The 24098-nt window shown below is 42.4% G+C and overlaps 2 protein-coding genes across 8 annotated transcripts in view; both read right to left on the bottom strand.

Moving 5' to 3' along the window:
- The window catches only part of SKA2 (spindle and kinetochore associated complex subunit 2), a 976874-nt gene extending 956168 nt beyond the window's left edge, over positions 1-20706 (bottom strand). The window contains exon 1 of the mRNA XM_050764802.1: positions 20703-20706. The gene's annotated coding sequence lies outside the window, so the exon portion shown is untranslated. The remainder of the gene's footprint in view (positions 1-20702) is intronic.
- PTRH2 (peptidyl-tRNA hydrolase 2) overlaps positions 1-24098 on the bottom strand; it is a 1137200-nt gene that overhangs the window by 376544 nt on the left and 736558 nt on the right. The window lies entirely within an intron of this gene.

Raw genomic sequence — 24098 nt, 5'->3', positions numbered from 1 at the left:
TACTAAAAATACAAAAATTTGCCAGGCATGGTGGCACATGCCTGTAATCCCAGCTACTCAGGAGGCTGAGGCAGGAGAATCATTTGAACCAGGAGGCAGAGGTTGCAGTGAGCAGAGATTGTGCCACTGCACTCCAGCCTGGGTGAGAGAGCAAGGCTCTGTCTCAAAAAATAAATAAAATAATGTTTTTAATTCAAATGTATTTTGTCATAAAATAACTGCTAGCAATCATATTCACTGTCCAAAACATAACATTTTCCAAACTCTAGAAAAGATGTAATGTTCAACTTAAACAATGCAAAAAGGAATGGTGGAATGATGAAGAAACATGTTGTATAATGTTCAAAGGAATATTATAGTCTTGACTCCAATTCAAATGAAACACATATTTTTACTAAACTCTGAACTCACATCAACTTTCAAAGTATGCATTTTTTGCTTATGTTATAATTGGAAGTGAAAATAGGACACAAAAGTATATACATACTATATATATAGAGAATGATCACAGCAATGTTTTTTTGAAACTGTGCATGAATAAAAGCCCAAAAGGAAATTGAAACATTATTAATGGCTATCTTTTGGGTGGTGGATATAATGTGATTTTTAAAACTTTCTTCTTTTTGACATTTTCCAAATCTCCTGTAATGAGCATGTTTCTTCTATATTGACCAAATAAATTTAAAAACACTACTTTTTTTTTTTTTTTTTTAGATGGAGTCTCGCTCTGTTGCCAGGCTGGAATGCAGTGGCGCAATCTCGCCTCACTGCAACCTCCGCCTCCCACATTCAAGCAGTTCTCCTGCCTCAGTCTCCCAAGTAGCTGGGACTACAGGTGTGCACCACCACACCCACTTAATTTTTGTATTTTTAGTAGAGACGGGGTTTCACCACGTTGGCCAGGTTGGTCTCGATCTCTTGACCTCATGATTCACCTGCCTCGGCCTCCCAAAGTGCTGGGATTATAGGCGTGAGCCACCGCACCTGGCCTAAAACACTACTTTAAAAAGGAAGTATATATTTCCCATGCTGTCACTTGCATTTATTAAATACAATATATTATTTACGCTCCCCATGATTGTTTGGAAAGGTGGATGAGCAAGAATGAAATGCTAACGTAGATGCCGGAGATGCATCAGTGCACTTCATACAGTGTTACCAAGAAGCAGGTATTAGAACAAGGATCAAACACCCTTTGGTCTTCAAAGTAATAAAGACACTGAATAGTCATAGTTTCAGTTTAACTCTCCTGCCTCTGTGACTAGATTGCTTTGCCTTTGAACTGCCCACTGGAAAGGGCCAGGTGTGTAAATGCTCAGATCTTTCTAAAGTTGACAACTTCTTCCCTTCACATTTCATTTTACATAATGATTTCAATGCAGGAATGTCATGGTGTAAAGTGATAGGGAAATATAAGGTGCTAAAATAAGGTAGAGCAATATTGTTAAAAGGCTGTGGAGTTGCCTGTTGATTGCTGAGGTTTTGCAGATTTTATCTATAGACTTAGTGAATTCTACCGATGAGGAAGGCAGTAGAAATCTGAACAACTAGGATCAAAAGGAGAGGATGTCTTTGATCATCTATTTGACTGAAAGTAATAGTCACAATTTACTTGAGTATTTTATAGGTGCTAAACACATCCAGAGTAACTCTTTCTTCTCTACTTTTAGTGCAGCTTTTGGCACTGGTTTATATAAAAGTTTATTCAAGAATCTTTAGGAAAACTAGTATGCATTTGCCTGATTTACTTTTGTATTGGAGCAGAAAAGAAAAACGTCAGGCATGAAATCGTGAACCCCACAGACACTGACAAGGTAAACAGATTCATGAATTAGTTACTTTCACAGAGATCTTAACGTGTTTATAAAAGTATTTCTTTGGGCCCTATTCTGCCTTAGCCCTGTACTCTGAGAAACATCACTATTTTATTAAACTTGTATTGAGAGCCTTAGAGACAATCACTAGTGCTATAGCTCAAAGACTATCTTTAAAATTTTATAAATGAATGATTAAAATAAATCTCCAGATTGTTTTCTTTCTCTTTCTCTCTTCCCCTCCCCTCCCCTCTCCTCTCCTCCCCTCCCCTCTCCTCTCCTCCCCTCTCCTCTTCTCTTTTCTTTCTAGATAGAGTCTCATTCTATCGCCCGGTCTGGAGTGTGCGGTGGTGCGATCTCGGCTCACTGCACCTTCCGCCTCCTGGGTTCAAGTGACTTTCCTGCCTCAGTCTCCTGAGTAGCTGGGATTAAAGGCACCCACCACCATGCCTGGCTAATTTTTTTGTATTTTTAGTAGAGACAGGGTTTCACCTTGTTGTCCAGGCTGGTCTCGAACTCCTGACCTCAAATGATCCACCTGCCTTGGCCTCCCAAAGTGCTGGGATTACAGGCATGAGCCACCTCGCCCAGCCCTCCAAAGGTTGTTTCAATGTTTCACTGTCAGAGAGGAGACCTTGGGTAATTATTTAAGACATTAAGTAAAAGAAAGATCCAATGTATACAAGGTATAGAGTAGAAATCACAAAACTCAAAGTTTCTGGGACAGAATGAGTCTTGTTGGATGCCCTACCTGAAAGCTTTCAAAATATGATTATAGCCCTGAAGCTTGCCCAAAGAGACCCCCAAATTTACTAACACCTTTGTGCCTGTCAGAGTCCACATGCTAGGACTAAATTGACCAGGGTAGCAAGAAGAGAGAGGAGGCTGGGCTGGAATATTGGCTGAATGGGAAGTTTCCTGACCCTGGATCATGGCCAGGAGTAGATAATGACCCACAGGATCTGGTGGATCAGGAATGGGCTGCACAGGTGCTGGGTGGAGCAAAGCCTGTGTTTAAGTAAACACAGATAAGTCAAGCAGACTGCGGTAGGTGAAGGGGCAAGCGGGGAACCAACAGTAAAGAAATGGTAGAGTTGAGTTGGACAATAGGATTCTGGCTGTAAGAGGTGGTGGTTCTAGGCCGGGCGCGGTGTCTTACGTCTGTAATCCCAGCATTTTGGGAGGCCATGGCAGGTGGATCACTTGAGGTTAGGAGTTCGAGACCAGCCTGGCCAACATGACAAAACCCCGTCTCTACTAAAAATACAAAAATTAGCTGGGTATGGTGGTGGGTGCCTATAACTTCAGCTTCTAGGGAGGCTGAGGCAGGAGAATCCCTTGAACCCAGGAGGCAGAGGTTGCAGTGAGCCAGGATCACGCTACTACACTCCAGCCTAGGCAACAGTGCGAGACTCTGTCTCATAAAATAAAATAAATAAAATAATGCATATCAATGGAAATTTGTTTTCATTTGCTTAGCCTTAACTCCCATCAGGGAATAATCTTCTGGACAAAAATATCATTTCATACCTGATCATAGACTCTCAAAGTCAAAGGGATCATAAAAGACAAAATACTATTGTCCAACAAGATATCTGAACCATCTATAACATCCCTGTATTTGTTGTCTATTGGCTGCAAAACAAATTACCCCCAAATTTGTCAACTTTAAAATAGTTTTGGAGAGTCAAGAATCTTGGTGCAACTTAGCTGGGTGGTTCTAATTCAGGGTCTTTGATGAAGTTGAAGTCAAACTGTCAGCTGCAGATGCAGTCAACTTAAGGTTTGACTGAGTCTAGCAGATTCACTTCAAGCTCACTTGCTTGTTGGCAAGAGATTTCAGTTCTTCATCACTTGAGATTCTTCATCAAGTGAGCCTTGCCGTAGGACTGGTCACTACGTGACAGCTGACTTCCCCCAGAGCAAATGATACAAGATAAAGAGAATGATGCCATATTGCCTTTAATAGCCTTGTCTCTAAGTTATATCCCAACATACTGTCTTCTTCTATTAATTAGAAGTGACTCGTTAATTCCAGTCCACAACTAAGGGAGGGAATGACCCAAAGGCATGAATACCAGGAGGTATGGATCATGAGGCCGTCTTGGAGACTGGCTACCACGATTCCCTAGATGATGTCACCTAATTTTTGCATAAATACCTCCAGAGATGGGTAGCTTGTTTGAGAGGCAGCCCAACCTACTTTTGAAAAGCATTATGGTTTAATTTATATTGAGTTAATAATATCTTCAGCAACTTCTATTTATCAGTTCTAATTTAATCCCAAAATGTTCTTCCACAAGACAATCATTCATATAATTGGAAACATGTCACCTTTTCAGTCACTGGCGAGACAAGTAACTCAAATTCCTTTGACTATTTTTTTCTTTTTCTAGAGATGTGTCTCACTATATTGCCCAGGCTGGTCTTGATCTTTTGGGCTCAAGCAGTCCTCCTGCCTTGGCCTCCCAAAGTGTTCTTTGACTATTTCTTAATGTGATTAGAGTTTCAGTCTGTTTCTTATTCTGATTGCTTGATTGTGGGTATGGCTTTACTCTTCAAGTGTGTGGGCAGAAGTAGCCCAGCACTTTATTGGAGGGAAGAAAGAAAGGAAGAAGACCAGTCTTAACTTGAGCTGGAAGCTATTTTTTCTTTTCTTTTTCTTTTCCTTTTTTTCTTTTTAGAGATAAGGTCTCACTCTGTTTTAAATCATAGCTCACTGCAACCTCGAACTCCTGGGCTCAAGTGGTCCTCCTGTCTCAGCCTCCTGAGTATATGGGACTATAGACACACACCACCACACCCAGCTTTAAGCTGGAAACTATTTACTTAGATTGCTTTATGTCTAGTTATATCACATCATTGATCATATCAAGTTTACAGTTCATTGAAACTCCTGAATCTGTTGCCCTTGTACTGCTGTTGATTATATGATTATACCCCTGAAGCCTGTCCAAAAAGACTCCCAAATTTACCAACACCTTTTTGCCTGTCAGAGTCCACATACTAGGACTAATTGACCAGGGCAGTAAGGAGAGAAAGAGTCTGGGTTGGAATACTAGCTGAATGGGAAACTTCCTGGCCCTAGAACACGACCACGAGGAAATAATGACCTGCAGGATCTGGCAGATCGGGACTGGGCAGTGCAGGTGCTGCTGCTGCTGTTGAACCATATATCCCTCCTCTCGAACATACGTAGTTGATTTTTAGATCCAAATTCAGTATCTAGTATTTATCCCTGTTAAATTGCCCTGTCTTTTCTTTAACAGTTTCAGTGACTTGGATGTATACCTCTTCCATTTTCTGATAATACAAAACTTTGACAGCAAGCTAGTATTAGCAAGTTAACTTCCTCAGCTTTGAGATGTCAATGATTGTAAGATGCATCATGGATTTAATAACAGTTTTTCAGGAAAAAATAATATATTATCTAAATAAATCAACTATAAGAGATGCATCATGATTTCAGAAATATTACAATATGAAAAAATATATATTAGAATTAAAGAAACAGAGATATTGGGTAGTGACATCAGCATTCAAAAAAGATTCTACCAGGCTAGAAAAATTGGATATGTCTGAATCAGGGTCAAGAACATAATCCTACTAAAAGAAATTTTATTGATTTAATCATTCCTTCATTCAAATGTTCATGGAACATCTGCTGTGTGTCAGATGTGGTATAAGGCAAACATGAGTAAGTCATGGCCTCTGTCCCTCAGAGTTCAGTTTCCATTTTCAAAAAAAAAAAAAGATGAGTTCAAACATTACAGCATTAACTTCTTTTTGAACACAATACTATTGTTTCTCACTCATCCTCAATGTTTACACCCTGAGTCAGGTTTTTACCTTTTTGTTTTGCTTTGTTTTGCTTTTCTTTTTTGGAGACAAGGTCTTGTTCTGTCACACAGGCTGGTGTGCAGTGGCACAACCATGGCTCTCTGCAGTCTTGACCTTCTAGGCTCAAGTGATCCTCTTACCTCACCCTCCCAAGTAGCTGGGACTACAGGTGCGCCTTGCTACCACCACACCTTGCTAATTTTTAAATTTTTTGTAGAGATAGGGTCTTGTTACATTGCCCAGGCTGGTCTTAGACTCCTGAGCTCAAGTGATCCTTCTACCTCAGCCTCCCAAAGTGCTGGGATTACAGACATGAGCCACCATTCCCAGCTAGTTTTTACATTATACTTGGTACATTCTGCCTGCCAAATGTATTGGCATAGCAAATACGTGCTTAACAAAATCATGATTTGAGTACATCTCCTCATGGGACCTTGGCATTCTAAATAAGTCATAAAATGAAAGGATTGAACTAGATTTTTTTCCTAAGTTTTCTTCTGATTAAAAATATATAGATGGAGGGATAGATGAGTGAATAAATGGATGAGTAGACAAATGGATAGACAGATAAATAGCAAGAGATGAAACAGAGAAATTACTTCTACATTTTCCAGAAAAGACAAAACTCATGATGAAACTTCTGCATTAGTAAGGAAAGAGAAGTTCTTACTTAGGGAAGAGCCAGGATGAGATGTAATGGACAGACCATTGTCTCTCTCTTTCTTTCTTTCTTTTTCTTTCTTTCTTTCTTTTTCTTTCTTTCTTTCTTTCTTTCTTTCTTTCTTTCTTTCTTTCTTTCTTTTTCTTTCTTCCTTTCTTTCTTTCTTCCTTTCTTTCTTTCTTTTCTTCCTTTCTTCCTTCCTTCCTTCCTTTCTTCCTTCCTTTCCTTCCTTTCCTTCCTTTCTTTCCCTCCTTCCCTCCCTCCCTCCTTTCCTTCTCTTTCTTTCCTTCCTTCTCTCTCTTTCCTTTCTTTCCTTATTTTATTTTATTTTTTTTTGGAGTTTCACTCATATTGCCCAGGCTGGGGTGCAATGGTGCAATCTCAGCTTATTGCAACCTCTTGGGTCAAAGCGGTTTTCCTGCCTCAGCCTCCTGGGTAGCTAGGATTACAGGCGCCCGCCACCACACCTGGATAATTTTTTGTATTTTTAGTAGAGACGGGGTTTCACCATGTTGGGCAGGCTGGTCTCGAACTCCTGACTTCAGGTGATTCCCCCACCTTGGACTCCCAAAGTGCTGGGATTACAGGCATGAGCCACTGTGCCTGGCCATTTTCTTTCTTAGATTGTAAACTGAAGGCTTAGATCTAATGTTCTTAGATGGGAATAGTGGGTCATGCTTGTAATCCCAGCACTTTGGGAGGCCGAGGCAGGCGGATCAGTAGTTTAAGGTTAGGAGTTCAAGACCAGCCTGGCCAAGACGATAAAACCTCGTCTCTACTAAAAATACGAAAGTTAGCCAGGTGTGGTGGCGTGTGCCTGTACTCCCAGCTACCTGGGAGACTGAGGCAGGAGAATCGCTGGAACCCGGGAGGCAGAGGCTGCAGTGAGCCAGGATGGCGCCACTGCACTCCATCCTGGGAGACAGAGCAAGGCTCTATTTAAAAAAAAAAAAATTATGTACCAGTTGTGGATATATGTTCTCATGTCTATAGGGTGGAATGCTGGGTCATATGGTAGCTTTGTGTAATTTTTTGAAGAACTGCCAGACTGTTTCAAAGTGGATACACCATTTTACATTCCCACCAGTAGCATGTGAGAGTTTCAATTTCTCCACATCCTTATCAACACTTGTCATTATCTGTCTTTTCTACTACATCCTAGTGGATATGAAATAGTATCTTGTTGTGGTTTTGATTTGTGTTTCCCCAATGACTATTGAGATTGAGCATCTTTTCTTTTGCTTTTTGGCTTTGGATGACATCTTTGGAGAATGTCTGTTCAGATCCTTTGTCCATTTTTAATTGAGTTGTCTTATCATTGAGTTGTAAGAGTTTTTAAAATGTATTCAGGATCCCAGTCTCTCATGAGATACAGCTGTGTGTTGCTTAATTACTGGGATATGGTCTGAGAAATGTGTTAAGGCAATTTTGTCATTGTGCAAATATCATAGAGTGTATTCACCCAAATCTAGCGATACAGTCTAATACACACCTAGACTCTCTGGTAGAGCCCACGCTCCTAGGCTATAATCCTGTACAGCATGTTACTGTACTGAATACTACAGGCATCTGTAACACAATGGTATTTGTGTATCTAGACATAGAAAAGGTACAGTAAAAATATGATATTATAATCTTACGGGGCCACTGTGTTCTGTCATTGACCAAAATATTATGAAGTGCATGCATGCAATACGACTTGCAAATACTTCCTCCTAGTCTGTGGGTTACCTTTTATCTTTTTTGACAGTGTCCGTTGAAACACAACAAAATACTTAATTTTTTTTTTTTTTTTGAAACAGCATTTCACTCTTGTTGTCCAGGCTAGCGTGCAATGGTGTGGTCTTGGCTCACTGCAACCTCTGCCTCCTGGGTTCAAGAGATTATCCTGCCTCAGCCTCCTGAGTAGCTGGGATTATAGGCATGTGCCACCATGCCTGGGTAATTTTGTACTTTTAGTGAAGACAGGGTTTCTCCATGCTGGTCAGGCTGGTCTCGAACTCCCAGCCTCAGGTCACCTGGCCCCCTCGGCCTCCCAAAGTGCTAGGATTATAGGCGTGAGCCACCGCGCCTATCCAAAATACTTAATTTTTATGAAGACCGACTTAACTATTTTTTATCTTGTCATTGATGCTTTTGGTGTCATATTTAAGAAGGTTTTGACTAACCCAGTACTGTGAAGATTTATTCTTATATTTTCTTGTAAGCATTTTATAGTTTTAGCTCTTATATTTACATTTACATTAGGTCTTACATAATCCATTTGAGTTAACTTTTGTGTGTGGTATAAGGAAGGGGTTTGATTTCATTATTTGCATGTTGATATTCAGTTGTTCCAGCACTGGAAAAGACTTATTTATTTAGTTTTATTTTTATTATTTTTATTTTTTGAGACGGAGTCTCTCTCTGTCACCCAGGCTGGAGTGCAGTGGTGTGATCTCAGCTCATTGCAACCTCTGCCTCCCAGGTTCAAGCGATTCTCCTGCTTCAGCCTCCTGAGTAGCTGGAACTACAAGCGTGTGCCACCAGGCCTGGCTAATTTTTGTGTTTTTAGTAGAGACGGGGTTTTGCCTTGTTGGCCAGGCTGGTCTCAAACTCCTGACTTCAGGTGATCCACCCACCTCGGCCTCCCGAAGTGGTGGAATTACAGGCATGAGCCACCACACCCAGCCTTATTTATTTTTAAATTGGAGATTAATTTGGATAAATATTAATAGTAGCTAATAAATTATGTCTTTTTCTCCCTATCAGGAAATGACTGGGGAGAAAAGTATGGAGAGAAAAATAAAGTTGAATGTTAATTGCTTCTCAGTGGCGGAAAGAACTAGAAGGAAGTTAGCCAGTTATTTTATTCCTTTGGGTGCGGTGGCTCATGCCTGTAATTCTAGTACTTTGTGAGGCTGAGGCTGGTGGATTGCTTGAGCTCAGGAGTTCGAGACCAGGCAACAAAGTGAGACCCTGTCTCTATTTTAAAAATAAGAAATAATATCAATGGCAGTGACGCAGAAAGGAAGAAGGGACCTACTCCAATCCTATGTTGCTGCTTTTCTGACCAGAAAATGTGACAAAAATGGTTAAGAGACAAGCAAAGCTTTTGACAGAAATGTTATTGAGAGAATACTGGATATTCCCATTGAGTTTAAAGCTCCTGGCCCAGAGGAATTAAAGCCAAGAATAAAAAGTCTCATGGATGATAAAACTCATTTGTTGCTATCATTTTCACCAAAGTGTGGACAACAGAAGTGCTGGAAGACTGAAGACTTGTTGTTCTCTTTTTTTTTTTTTTTTTTTTTTGAGATGGAGTCTCACTCTGTCGCCCAGGCTGGGGAGTGCAGTGGTGTGATCTTGGTTCACTGCAACCTCCGCCTCCTGGGTTCAAGCGATTCTCATGCCTCAGCCTCCCGAGTAGCTGGGATTACAGACACCCACCACTATGCCCAGCTAAGTTTTTGTGTTTTTAGTAGAGACGGGATTTCACCGTGTTGGGTAGGCTGGTCTCAAAATCCTGACCTCATGATCTGCCCGCCTGGGCCTCCCAAAGTGCTGGGATTACAGGCGTGAGCCACTGCACCCGACTGATTTGTGGTTTTCAAAATGAATAAGGCTGGCTGGGCACAGCGGCTCACGCCTGTAATCCCAGCACTTTGGGAAGCTGAGGCAGGTGAGTCAATTAAGGTCTGCAGTTCAGGACCAGCCTGGCCAACATGGTGAAACCTCGTCTCTACTAAAAATACAAAAATTAGCTGGATGGGGTGGCACACACCTGTGCCTACTGGGGAGGCTGAGGCAGTAGACTGTCTTGAACCCAAGAGGCAGAGGTTACAGTGAATGGAGATCAGGCCACTGTACTCCAGCCTGGGCAACAGAGTGAGACTCTGTCTCAAAAAAAAAAAAAAAAAAGGAATAAGGTGCTTAATTCCCCTAGAAGAGAGCTTGGCAGTCACTGCAGCAAAATCCTAGAGTGGCTTTTTGTTGTTGTTGTTGTTTAATTTTTTTTTTTTTTTTGAAACAGAGTCTTGCTCTGTTGCCTAGGCTGGAGTGCAGTAGCACGATCTCAGCTCACTGAAACCTCGGCCTCCTGGGTTCAAGTGATTCTCCTACTTCAGCCTCCTGAGTAGCTGGGACTACAGGTGCATGCCACCATGCCTGGCTAGTTTTTATATTTTTAGTAGAGACAGAGTTTCACTATGTTGGTCAGGCTGGTCTCGAACTCCTGACCTCATGATCTATCTGCCTCGGCCTCCCAAAGTGCTGGGATTACAGGCGTGAGCCACCATGCCTGGCTTAGAATGGCTTTTAAAGTGGACAGTTTGTGATTATTTAGGAAGAGATGGAGTGACTACTAGGAGACACATTGGTTTACCATTCAAACTGACATCAACTTATTAGTAATTCTCTGTCTATATATGTGCTAATTCCATGTAATAGTTTGTAGTACCAGCTCTCCATAAATTATATTTTTAGGTTAAAAAACAATATTTGAAGGGATAGGATTGTCATAATAATTTGTAGAATTAATAACTATTTCCCAACAATGGCTTGGTACTTTGAATTTGAATAAGGATTAGAAAAAGATTTTATTGCTGTAAGTGCAGTAACTTGTTAAATTGATTAAGTAGATCTGTTCTGTTTACCTAAGAACATATTTTAGAGCAAAACTCAATTTAATAAATGAACAAACTTATTAAGAAGTAATTACTTTTCGGCCGGGCGCGGTGGCTCAAGCCTGTAATCCCAGCACTTTGGGAGGCCGAGACGGGCGGATCACAAGGTCAGGAGATCGAGAGCATCCTGGCTAATATGGTGAAACCCCGTCTCTACTAAAAATACAAAAAACTAGCCAGGCGAGGTGGTGGGCGCCTGTAGTCCCAGCTACTCGGGAGGCTGAGGCAGGAGAATGGCGTAAACCCGGGAGGCGGAGCTTGCAGTGAGCTGAGATCCGGCCACTGCACTCCAGCCTGGGCGACAAAGCGAGACTCCGTCTCAAAAAAAAAAAAAAAAAAAAAAAAAGGAGGAATTACTTTTCTAAGTTCTATGTTTTATAAGTCATAATTAGAATATGGATTACAAACTATTCTACATGGAGCTTTCAGGGATATTTGGCTTATCTTACAGTAATTTTATTGGTTAAAATTTTATGTGTTGGCCAGGTGCAGTGGCTCATGCCTGTAATCCTAGCACTTTGAAAGGCCGAGGTAGGATCACCCCGCTGTACCCCACACCTGGGCAACAGAGTGAGACTTGTCTAAAAAACAAAACAAAACAAAAAAACTAACCAGGTGTTAATGTGGAATGCAAAGTTTATAACTGGAGTCATTTCATTTTGATAAAGCAAAGTTTTATTAAAAACAAATGTAGGCCGGTGTGGTGGCTCATGCCTGTAATCTCAGCACTTTGGGAGGCTGAAGTGGGCAGATCACCTGAGGTTGGCAGTTTGAGACCAGCCTGGTCAACATGGCGAAAGAGTGTCTCTACTCAAAATACAAAAATTACCTGGGCATGGTGGCATGCGCATGTAATTCCAACTACTTGGGAGTCTGAGGCAGGAGAATCACTTGAACTCAGGAGGCGGAGGTTGTAGTGAGCCGAGATTGCACCAGAAGACTCCAGCCTGGGCGACAGAGCAAGACTCCATCTAAAAACAACAACAAAACAAACCAAATGTAGTATTGTTTAAGATGGGAAAATGAGGAAGAAAAGCATTCCAAGTAAAAGGAATTTCTGATTAGGCTTTGTGTTTCCCCACACAAAAATAGCCATATATATTATTTATGAATGTAAAGTATAGATGTAAGTATGGAGATTTAAAGTATAAATATAAGTAGGAATAGTACAAAAGTGGGTATGGAAGTGATACAAGTGAGCTTTAGGATAGTTATCTCTGGGGAGAAAGGTAGGAGAAAAGGAGAGGTTAGGGCTTTACTTGTACCTGTAAGATTTCACTTTTTTTTTTTTTAAACAGTGTCTCACTCTCTCGCCCAGGCTGGAGTGCAGTGGTTCCATCTCGGCTCACTGCAACCTCCATCTCCTGGATTCAAGCAATTCTCCTGCCTCAGGCTCTTCAGTAGCTGGGATTACAGGTGCACGCCACCATGCCTGGCTAATTTTTGTATTTTAGTAGAGACAGGGTTTCACCCTGTTGGCCAGGATAGTCTCGATCTCCTGACCTCATGATCCACCCCCCTTGGCCTCCCAAAGTGTTGGGATTACAGGTGTGAGCCACCACGCCTGGCAAGATTTCACTTTTAAGAAGAGTGAGGCTAGGCATGGTGGCTCACACCTGTAATCCCAGCACTTTAAGAGGCCAAGGCAGGTGGATCACCTGAGGTCAGGAGTTGGAGACCAGCCTGGCCAACATGGTGAAACTCCATCTCTACTAAAAATACAAAAATTAGCCAGGCGTGGTGGCGTGCACGTGTAATCCCAGCTACTCAAGAGGATGAGGCGGAATCGCTTGAACCTGGGAGGCAGAGGTTGCAGTGAGCCCAGATCACGCCACTGCACTCCAGCCTGGGTGACAGAGCAAGACTCCATCTCGGGAAAAAAAAAAAATTGAAAATTAAGAAGAGTGAGAAAGAGGGTGGGTTTCTCTTGTTATTTCCTGTATATTAGAAATATTTTATTAATTGCAAATTGGAAAACTAAAAATTAGCTTAATTCTCTGATGGCTTTTCTAAATGCTCGAAGTGTTTACCTCCTGTTGATTTCAGAATACATAACATTTAAAGGGTATCAAGGGAGTTTATTTCTAGATTCTTAGCATATACTAATAATAACAAAAGCTAAAGTTTATTAAGCATAAATACCCGCCATACTAGGTGCTTTACATATACTCTGCTGCTTTGACTGTATGTGAGGAAGCTGTCTTCTTCATTCCCATTTAACAGGTGGCAAGGTGAGCTGTAATTTCAATCCATTACTGGCGATAAAATATGCTAAGTGAAAACTCCAACTCTCAAATGTCAAATTTAATATTTTAAAGATCATTTCTCATGCAATAGATTTCTGTTTCCCAAGAGTTAGCTCTACATTTTAATATGTTTACTTGAGAAAAATCAGAAAATATGGACAGGGAAAAGGAATATAAAATTGCCTAAAATTTCACTATCACCAGGAGATAATTACCACTAGCATTTTGATGGGTGTCCTTTCATCTATTTCCCACGCATAAATTTCAAATGCTTTGAGAAGAAACCGTGTCAAGAATTTCTCTATTAGTATTGCTTATGACGTGTAATATAAAATAAATTAAAAGCCTGGCTTTGGGCCGGGCGTGGAGGCTCATGCCTGTAATCCCAGCACTTTGGGAAGCCAAGGTGGGCAGATCATCTGAAGTCCAGAGTTCAAGACCAGCCTGACCAACATGGTGAAACCCCATCTCTACTAAAAATACAAAAAATTAGCTGGACATGGTGGTGGGTGCCCGTAATCCCAGTTACTCTGGAGGCTGAGGCAGGAGAATTGCTTGAACTCAGGAGGCAGAGGTTGCAGTGAGCCAAGATCACGCCATTGTGCTCCAGTCTGGGCAACAAGAACAAAATTCTGTCTCAAAAAAAAAAAGCTTGGCTTTTATTCCATACTTGTCTGTATATAAATTTTTAAAGCACAGTTTAATCTGGGAAAAAAAAAAAAAGCCTTCATTTTAAAAAACCTATGTAACATATAGGGGAAAAAAATAAGCTACCTAGGTTTTTCTGATTCTGATATTTATTACAGTGATATATCTAATACAAAGACCAAATGAGAAATTACTACATTATATTTACCAGTAAATGATAGAATCCATAATGAGCATATTACCTTTGTGGATGGTTTCTTTTCTTTTTTTTGAGATGGAGTCTCCCTGTGTTGCCCAGGCTGGAGTGCAGTGGTGCAATCTTGGCTCACTGCAACCTCTGCCTCCTGGGTTCAAGTGTTTCTCCTGCCTCAGCCTCCCTGAATAGCTGGGACTACAGGCACATGCCACCACACCCAGCTAAATTTTTTTTGTATTTTTAGTAGAGACAGGGTTTCACATGTTGGCCAGGCTGGTCTCGAACTCTTGTCCTCAGGTGATCTGCCCACCTCGGCCTCCCAAAGTGCTGGGATTACAGGCATGAGCCACCTTGTCTGGCCTGTGGACCTGTGGATGGTTTCTTTAAAGAACAAATAGCCCTTCATTTTAAGAAAAAGGGAAAAGGGGGCAGGTGCAATGGCTCACACCAGTAATCCCAGCACTTAAGGAGGCTGAGGCAGATGGATCATCTGAGTCAGGAGTTTGACAGCAGCCTGTACAACATAGGGAGACCCTGTCTCTATAAAAAATTTTTAAGGCCGGGCGCGGTGGCTCAAGCCTGTAATCCCAGCACTTTGGGAGGCTGAGGTGGGCGGATCACGAGGTCAGGAGATCGAGACCATCCTGGCTAACGCGGTGAAACCCCGTCTCTACTAAAAATACAAAAAACTAGCCGGGCGAGGTGGCGGGCGCCTGTAGTCCCAGCTACTCGGGAGGCTGTGGCAGGAGAATGGCGTGAACCCGGGAGGCGGAGCTTGCAGTGAGCTGAGATCCGGCCACTGCACTCCAGCCTGGGCGGCAGAGCAAGACTCCGTCTCAAAAAAAAAAAAAAAAAAAAAATTTTTTTTTTAATTAGCCAGACATGGTGGCATGCGCCTGTGGTCCCAGCTACTCGGAGGCTGGGATGGGAGGATCACTGTAGAGGCTGCAGTAAGCCATAATCGCACCACTGCACTCCAGCCTGAGTGACAGCAAGATCCTGTCTCAAAAAAAAAAAAAAGAAAAGGAAAAGGAAAAAGGGTAAATGGTTATAATAAATATGAAAGCCAATACAATATTTCAAAACTTAAAATCCTGTCATGCAGTTGTTAGCCAAAATGCTCAAAAAGAAAACAAAAGTTAAACTGAGAAAAGGTACAACTTACATATTGTTTTCAAAATGTCATATGGATATTTTGTATTTTCCCAAAGATCTCTGCTCACTTCAGAAAATGTGACATTTTTTTCTGCCCTTGATTCCTGGCAAACGTCCCCATGAGAAACTAAAGGTTCATTAACAAATATTTATTAAGTATCCTTATGTACAAGAAATTAATCCTTCATCAATTACATAAGCCCAAGGTAACAGTGTAATTTTAGACTTCCTGATACTATTTATGCTTTGTGTCATACACAGAAAACACTGATTTCTACTATTTTTTAAATCTATTGAGTACTTACTATGTACCGGGTGCTATTCTTTTATTTATTTATTTATTTATTTATTTAGAGACAGAGTCTTGCTCTGTCTCCCAGGCTGGAGTGCAGTGGCGTAATCTCAGGTCACCACAACTTCTGCCTTCTGGGTTCAAGAGAGTCTCCTGCCTCAGCCTCCCAAGTAGCTGGGATTCCTGGTGCCCGATACCATGCCTGGCTAATTTTTTTTGTATTTTTAGTAGAGACAGAGTTTCACCATGTTGGCCAGGCTGGTCTCAAACTCCTGATCTCAGGTGATCCGCCTGCCTCAGCCTCGCAAAGTGCTGGGATTACAGGCGTGAGACACTGCTCCTGGCCCACCAAATGCTATTCTAAGTATCAAGTCTGCAGTGGTTTATTGTGCTTTCTTTTCTCATTTGAATAAACAAACATACATATTTATATCTGATTTTGTTTTTGCAGTTTTGCCTTATTTTTCCCAAGGAAGGTCCCCAATACCATATAGATTTCAGACCATGCAAAGCTTGAATCTGCCCCGCTCTGGTATCAATAAGGTGACATGCTTCAATTCAAAACAATCCCCAACGTGTCTACTATTCAGTGAGGCTGCTGACTTTCACTTTTGTTTCTTAAACACATCATCATCCCAATCCTGCTCTCTGCCAGCAGGAACAAGTTATAACAAGATCTGGAAGGCAAGCTCATCAAAACACAAGTCACCTTTTCTCCATTGATGACAGTGAATTTCTAGGGTTGCCAGATTTGGTGAATAAAAATACAGGATGCCCAGTAAAATGTGAACTTCATATAAATATCACATGGGACATACTTATACTAAAACATGGTTTGTTGTTTGGAATTGAGATTTAAGTGGCAACCTATATTTTATCTGGTCACTCTATGAATTTCTCAAAAATGATTCCTCCTTCATTTTTCTCTCTGTGGAACTAGAACAGTTCTTAGATCAATGATAGTGGTGTCAAGTACTAACATCAGTGGCTCTTCTTAACCTTTTCTGGGAAATAACAATGTAATGCAGCTTATAGATCTTCTTCCCAGAAAAATGCACGAACACAAAACACTTTGCCTACAGTTTCAGGGCCCTAAAGCTCAACTGTGTAAACTGTCCCCTCCTACTGTTCCCCAACCTCAGACATCTCTTGTAGAGCTCCTTGTTTGTATGATGCTTTATGATTTACCAAGTGCTTTCACCTTCACAATAGCCTTATAAGAAAACTAGATTATAGATTAGTTTAGAAAGTAGGCCGGGTGCAGTGGCTCACACCTGTAAATCCCAGCACTTTGGGAGGCCGAGGAGGGTGGATCACCTGAGGTCAGGAGTTTGAGACCAGCCTGGCCAACATGTCAAAACCCCATCTCTACTGAAAAATACAAAACTTAGCCAGGCATGGTGGTGCATGCCTATAGTCCCAGTTACTTGGGAGGCTGAGGCAGGAGAATTGCTCGAACCCTGAGATCACACCACCGCACTCCAGCCTGGCCAACAGAGTGTCTCCAAGACAAAAAAAAAAAAACAAAACTATAGATTAATCTATAGATTAAGGCACTGAGACTAGGGTTCAGTAACAATTACCTACTCAATAATTTTAATTATGATTAAAACTCAAATTCAATTGTCTTCACTTGAACTGCTGGGCTCTTTTCATCATGCCAGCCTTCCTCATAAGTCTTCCTGCCTATAATATTCTTATTTCCACAAGCATATTTGGATGGAAGTCAGAGTGAAAGAGTGAAAGAGTGAAAAGAGCATTTAGACAAGGAGTCCTGGGTAGTGGCCTTAGTTTCTTCACTAAGAGGCTACATAACTGGCCAAGACGCTTCACCTCTCTGGGCCTTAGCATCTATAATGGGGGGGAGCTGGACAAGATCCTCTGAGAGGCACTAACATTCTATGATTCTAAAGCACCCCGTTCATTGTCCCTTTCCCCAGTAGGCCGCAGTAACCCGTATTTTTGTTACTTCTAAAGTGCAGAGATGACAGGTGTTCTTGAAGGATTTTGAGGTTGAAAGGCGTAGGAATTAGGGAGATATGAAATTGCTCTACTTGGGGATTTCAAGACCTGCAATGGTAAAGAGTTCCATCTCCACCTAGCCAGGGTTTGATGAGGGTGAGGGTGTCTAATGACACAGAGCAATGGGATGAAACCTCCAGTGCAGACCCTGGATTTGCGGGGGAGTACAGCATGGCAACAGTCAAATTCCAGGCTTTGTTTTTGCTACGGCCCCTTGACTGCGCTTGCAGGAGGCAGAGCCTGCAAGTGGGAGGACCCCACTCAGACCATCAGTCCTGCTCACCCGTCCTTATCTACTTTCCATGGAGCAAAGGGCTTGGAGCCACTAGTACCTGAAGGCTCTTTCCCCACTTCAGGATTTAAAGGGAAGCTTTTACTTGGAAGCTCAAGGGAAGAGGATCCTGGATTCCACTTCCTGGTGCCCAAAAGGGCGACAAACTGAATTCCTGTGCCAGTGGCTATATTCTCTTCTTCTCTTCCCTAGGTGTGCTGGATTCAGATATTTCAAAGCCCCATGGGCCTGAGCATAATAAACATCTGATACCTAACAGGAATCCTGACTAATAACCTGAAGTCAAAATAATGTGTCAAGAAATATCTTGGCAGTTATCTTGGTGGGTTTGCCAATTTGGGAAGATTTCTAAGAAACGCTAAGTAAATGATATGCTTCCCCAGCACGGTATGAAGTGCCTGTGTAACTTCCAGGAAAAGTCAGAGAAGGAATCTGCTCTCAGGAAACCCAAGTCCACAACGGTAAATTGATTCATGGCTCTCTGAACATGAAGCTTTTTTCATAATAAAAATCAACTCGTGAAATACAGACATGGGCTGGGTGTGGTGGCTCACGCCTGTAATCCCAGCACTTTGGGAGGCTGAGGTGGGTGGATCACCTGAGGTCAGGAGTTTAAGACCAGCCTGACCAACATGGTGAAACTCCATCTCTACTAAAAATACAAAAATTAACTGGGCGTGGTGGCGTGTGCCTGTAATCCCAGCTACTTGGGAGGCTGAGAGAGGAGACTCTCTTGAACCTGGGAGTCGGAGGTCGCAGTGAGCAGTGGTCATGCCATTGCACTCAGGCCTGGGTGACAATGTGAAACTGTCTCAAATTAAATAAATACAGACACCTGTGAACTACTCCCAAGATACAAGAGCAAGCTCTGGTTCTGTCTGTGGATTTTGTGGTCTCTATCCTTGTCTTGCTACACACTTCCCCTGCTTCAAAAGTCAAATTGTTTTCCTTCCTATTCTAAAAGCATAGAAATATATGAAAGTGTCTGTCACGCGCGTCTGTGTGAAGAGACCACCAAACAGGCTTTGTGTGAGCAATAAAGCTTTTTAATCACCAGGGTGCAGAGGCCTGAGTCCGAAAAGAGAGTCAGCAAAGGGTGGTGGGATTATCATTAGTTCTTACAGGTTTGGGATAAGCAGTGGAGTTAGGAACAATTTTTTGCGGGCAAGGGGTGGATCTTACAAAGTACATTCTCAAGGGTGGGGAGAATATTACAAAGTATCTTCTTAAGGGGGGATGGAGGAGTGGGTGGAGAATATCACAAAGTACCTTTTTAAAGGTGGGGGGAGAGGATATTACAAAGTACCTTCTCCAGGGTGGGGAGGGTATATCTACAAAGTACATTCACGAGGGGGTGGGGGGAATATCACAAAGTACATTATCGTAAATATTAACAAAGAATATTGATCAGTTAGGGTGGGGCAGGAACAAATCACAATGGTGGAATGTCATCAGTTAAGCTATTTTCACTTCTGTGGATCTTCAGTTGCTTCAGGCCTTCCGGATGTAAACGTGCAGGTCACAGGGGATACGATGGCTTAACTTGGTTCAGAGGCCTGACAGTGTCTTTTTATATATTGTCAGACTGTATTGTAATTTGTTCAGTAGCTCACAAATAATTGACTACCAAGACACAAGTATCAGACACTGGTTTGTTGCCCATTGTAAATTTGTAAATACAACAATGGATATAACCTTGGGCATAAATCTTACCAGCAAGGAACTTAGAGTCTCCTGAAGGAAACAGGTAAACATGTAGTACGATCCATTTATTTTACTCATTTGTTAAATCACTCTAGGTTCCAGGTATACAACTGAACAAAACAAATGGAAATCCCCCTCTTTTTTTTTTTTTTTTTTTTTTTTTGAGACAGCATCTCACTCTGTTGCCCAGGCTGGAGTGCAGTGGTGCAGTTTCAGCTCACTGCAACCTCAAACTCCTAGGTTCAAGAGATCCTCCCATGTCAGCCTCCTGAATAGCTGGGACGATAGGCATGAGCCACCACATCCAGCTAATTTTTGTATTTTTTTGTAGAGATAGGGTTTCACATTATATATTATATTATTATATTTATAATAATAATAAATAAATAATTTATTTATTTATTTATTTATTTATTTATTTATTTATTTTCACAGTGTTGCCCAAACTCCTGGGCTCAAGTGATCCTCCCACTTTGGCCTCCCAAAGTGCTGGGATTACAGGTGTGAGCCACCGGACTTGGCCAGAAATCTCTCTCTTTTTTTTTCTTTTTGAGACGGAATTTCACTCTTGTTACCCAGGCTGGAGCGCAATGGCACCATCTCAGCTCACTGCAACTTCTGCCTCCCAGGTTCAAGCAGTTCTCCTGCCTCAGCCTCCCAGGTAGCTGGGATTACAGGCATGCGCCACCACACTCAGGTAATTTTTTGTATTTTTAGTAAAGACAGGGTTTCACCATGTTGGCCAAGCTGGTTTCGAACTCCTGACCTCAGGTGATCCACCGGCCTCAGCCTCCCAAAGTGTTGGGATTACAGGCGTGAGCCACCGTGCCTGACCACTGAAATCCCTATCTTTTAATTTTTAAATCCCTATTTTCATTTTTAATGAAATCCCTATTTTTTAACTCCCTACTTTTTTTCTAGTTGGGGGGAGGGGAATAGATTATAAATAATAAATAAGTATAAAATATATAGGATGTTAGCAAAGGATAGGTTCTACGGGTGGAAAAAGGCTGGGAAGGGGGATAGAGTGTAGGCATTTGGGTGGAATTCACTTTTAAATGGGATGATCAGGGAAGGTTTCTTTAAGAAGATATTTGACCAAAGACTTAATAGGGGTAAGGGAAGGAGCCCTGGGGAGCTGGTGCCTGCCAGAGGGACTGCAAGGAGGCCCCTGAGGCTGTGAGCAGCTTGAGCACTGGGGAGAAGGTAGAAGGAGACAAGGTTAGAGAGAGGTGGGGGGAGAGCACAGGGTTTCATCCTTGCCTAAGGATTTTGGCTTTTACTTTGCTTGAGATAAGAAGCCATCAGAGGCTCCGGAGTAGAGGAGCATCATGATCTGAATTAGACTTTTAACAAAAAAGGAATCAAAGACCTAAATGTAAGAGCTAAAACTATAAAACTCTTACCAGAACACATAGGAGGAAAGCTTCATGACATTGGATTTCGTAATGATTTCTTAGATATGACATCGAAAGCACAAGCAAAAAAAGAAAAAATAAATTGGACTTCATCAAAATTAAAAACTTTTGTGTATCAAAGGACACTATCAACAAACTGAAAAGGAAGCCTTAGAGGAATGATTTGCAAATCATATATCTGATAAGAATTGATGTTCAGAATTTATAAAGAACTCCTAGCCTGACACTGTGGCTCACGCCTGTAATCTCAGCACTTTGGGAGGCCAAGGCAGGTGAATCATGAGGTCAGGAGTTCGAGACCAGCCTGGCCAAGATGGTGAAACCCCATCCCTACTAAAAAGACAAAAATTAGCATGGCGAGGTGGCGGGTGCCTGTAGTCTCAGCTACTCAGGAGGTTGAGGTAGGAGAATTACATGAACCCAAGAGGTGGAGGTTGCAGTGAGCCAAGACTGGGCCACTGCACTCTAGCCTGGGTGACAGAACAAGATTCCGTCTCAAAAAAAAAAAAAAAAAGGAACTCCTACAACTTAAAAACAACAAAACTAAACAACCTGATCCAAAAATGGGCAAAGGAAGTGAACAGACACTTCTCTAAAGATTTTTAAATGGCCAATAAGCACATGAAAGATGCTCAACACGACTAATCATTAGGAAAATTCAAATCAAAAGCACAGTGAGATACTTTCTCGCACACATTAGGATGACACTTATAAAAACAAGCAGGAGCCAGGTGCGGTGCCTCATGCCTATAATCCCAGCACTTTGGGAGGCTGAAGCAGGTGAATCACTTGAGGTCAGGAATTCCAGACTAGCCTGGCCAAGAGACCAGCCTTGCCAATATAGTGAAACCCGGTCTCTACAAAAAATACAAAAAAAATTAGCTGGGCCTGGTGGTGGGCACCTGTAATCTTAGCTACTCAGAGCTGAGGCAGAAGAATCGCTTGAACCTGGAAGGTGGAGGTTGCAGTGAGCTGAGATCACACCACTGGACTCCAGCCTGGGCCACAGAGCGAGGCTCCATCTCAAGCAAAACAAAACAATTAGAATTTGGGCTCAGTGGCTCACACCTGTAATCCCAGCACTATGGAAGGGTGAAGGGGGAGGATTCGTTGATCCCAGGAGTTCAAGACATATCTGGGCAACATAGCAAAACACTGTGTCTACAAAAAATAAAATAATTAGCCAGGCATGGTGGTGCGTGCCTGAAGTCCCAGCTACTGGGGAGGCTGAGATGGGAGGATCACTTGAGCATGGGAGGTTGAGGCTGCAGTGAGCCATGGTCATGTTGTTAGTCTCACCAATGCGCCACAACGTAGCAGTCTCTCATAGTCCAAGGTATCACCCAAAGGTCTTTGTCTCACAACAGAGAAAGTTAACGAGTATAGACACGAAGGGTGAAGTTGGAGTGAAAGTTTAACAAGCAAAAGAAGAAGAAAGCTCTCCGCTGCAGAGAGGGGACTCGGAAGAGGAGTTTTGTAATTTTTACAGTTGAATTCAAAGGCTTTTTTTTTTTTTTGAGACGGAGTCTCGCTCAGTCGCCCAACCTGGAGTATAGTGGAGTGATCTCGGCTCACTGCAAGCTCTGCCTGCCGGGTTCACCCATTCTCCTGCCTCAGCCGCTCGAGTAGCTGGGACTACAGGTGCCCGCCACCACGCCCATCTAATTTTTTTGTATTTTTACCAGAGATGGGGTTTCACCGTGTTAGCCATGATGGTCTCGATCTCCTGACCTTATGATCCGCCTGCCTTGGCCTCCCACAGTGCTGGGATTACAGGCATGAGCCACCGCGCCCGGCCCAAAGGCTTTTATAAGAAACCTATGAGGGCTGGCTGTCACGTTTGCATAAGGCACAAATTTGTGGTAGCTCCACGCTGTCCTCCTTGTGTGCATGTGCGTCCTTACCTTGAGTTACTCTATATTGCTTTGTTCCCTTTACTGTGCATGTGTCAGGGGATGGAATTTTCCATTGTGGGCATGTCTGGGCAAATCACCTGTATAGCCTTTTTTTTTTTTTTTTTTTTTTTTTTGAGACGGAGTCTCGCTTTGTCGCCCAGGCTGGAGTGCAGTGGCACCATCTCAGCTCACTTTGACCTCCACCTCCCAGGTCCTGGTTCAATTCCCCTGCCTCAGCCTCCCGAGTAGCTGGGATTACAGGCACATGCCACCATGCCCTGCTAACGTTTGTATTTTCAGTGGAAATGGGGTTTCACCATGTTGGCCAAGCTGGTCTTGAACTCCTGACCTCATGATCTGCCCGCCTCAGCCTCCCAAAGTGCTGGGATGACAGGCGTGAGCCACCGCACCCAGCCCTGTATAGCCTTTCTTATCTGTGTGGCTGTGGGCATGTCTTAGGCAAGCCCCGCTGTGCAAGTTTCCTTATCTGTGCCTGCAAGCTGTTCTTTTGTTTGAAAGAATTCAACCAAGGACCCACCCTAACTGCGTGCCTGACTGGTTTCTTCCTTTCTCCTCTCTCAATGTCACTGCACTCCAGCCTGGGTCACAGAGCAAGACTGTCTCAGAAAACAAACAAACAAAAACAAGTATTGGTGAGGATGTAGAGAAATTGGAAGCCTTGTGCATTGCTGGTAGGAATGTAAAATGGTGCAGCTATTACAGAAAATCATATGGGCCAGGCAAGGTGGCTCACACCTGTAATCCCAGCACTTTGGGAGGCCGAGGCAGTCAAATCACCTGAGGTCGGGAGTTTGAGACCAGCCTGACCAACATGGAGAAACCCCGTCTCTACTAAAGATACAAAACTTAGCTATGCATGGTGGTGCATGCCTGTAATCCTAGCTACTTGGGAAGCTGAGGCAGGAATATCACTTGAACCTGGGAGGTGGAGACTGCAGTAAGCCAACGTCGTGCCATTGCACTCCAGCCTGGGCAACAAGAGCAAAACTCCATCTCAAAAAAAAAAAAAAAAAAAAAGGAGAAGAAAAGAAAAGAAAATCATATGGCGTCTCCTCAAAAAATAAAAAATAAAATTTCCACATGATCCAACAATTTCACTTGTGGGTATAGGGTATACACCCAAAAGAAGTGAAAACAAAGACTCAAACAGATGTTTGTACACTTGTGTTCATAGAAGCATTATTCACAATAGGCAAAAGGTGGAAGCAAAAAGTCCATCAACCCATGAAT

Source organism: Macaca thibetana, chromosome 16 (assembly GCF_024542745.1).
Source record: "Macaca thibetana thibetana isolate TM-01 chromosome 16, ASM2454274v1, whole genome shotgun sequence".
Taxonomy (NCBI): Eukaryota; Metazoa; Chordata; class Mammalia; order Primates; family Cercopithecidae; genus Macaca; species Macaca thibetana.
Note: the sequence above shows the minus strand (reverse complement) of the source record. Positions and strands in the feature narration are given on the sequence as shown.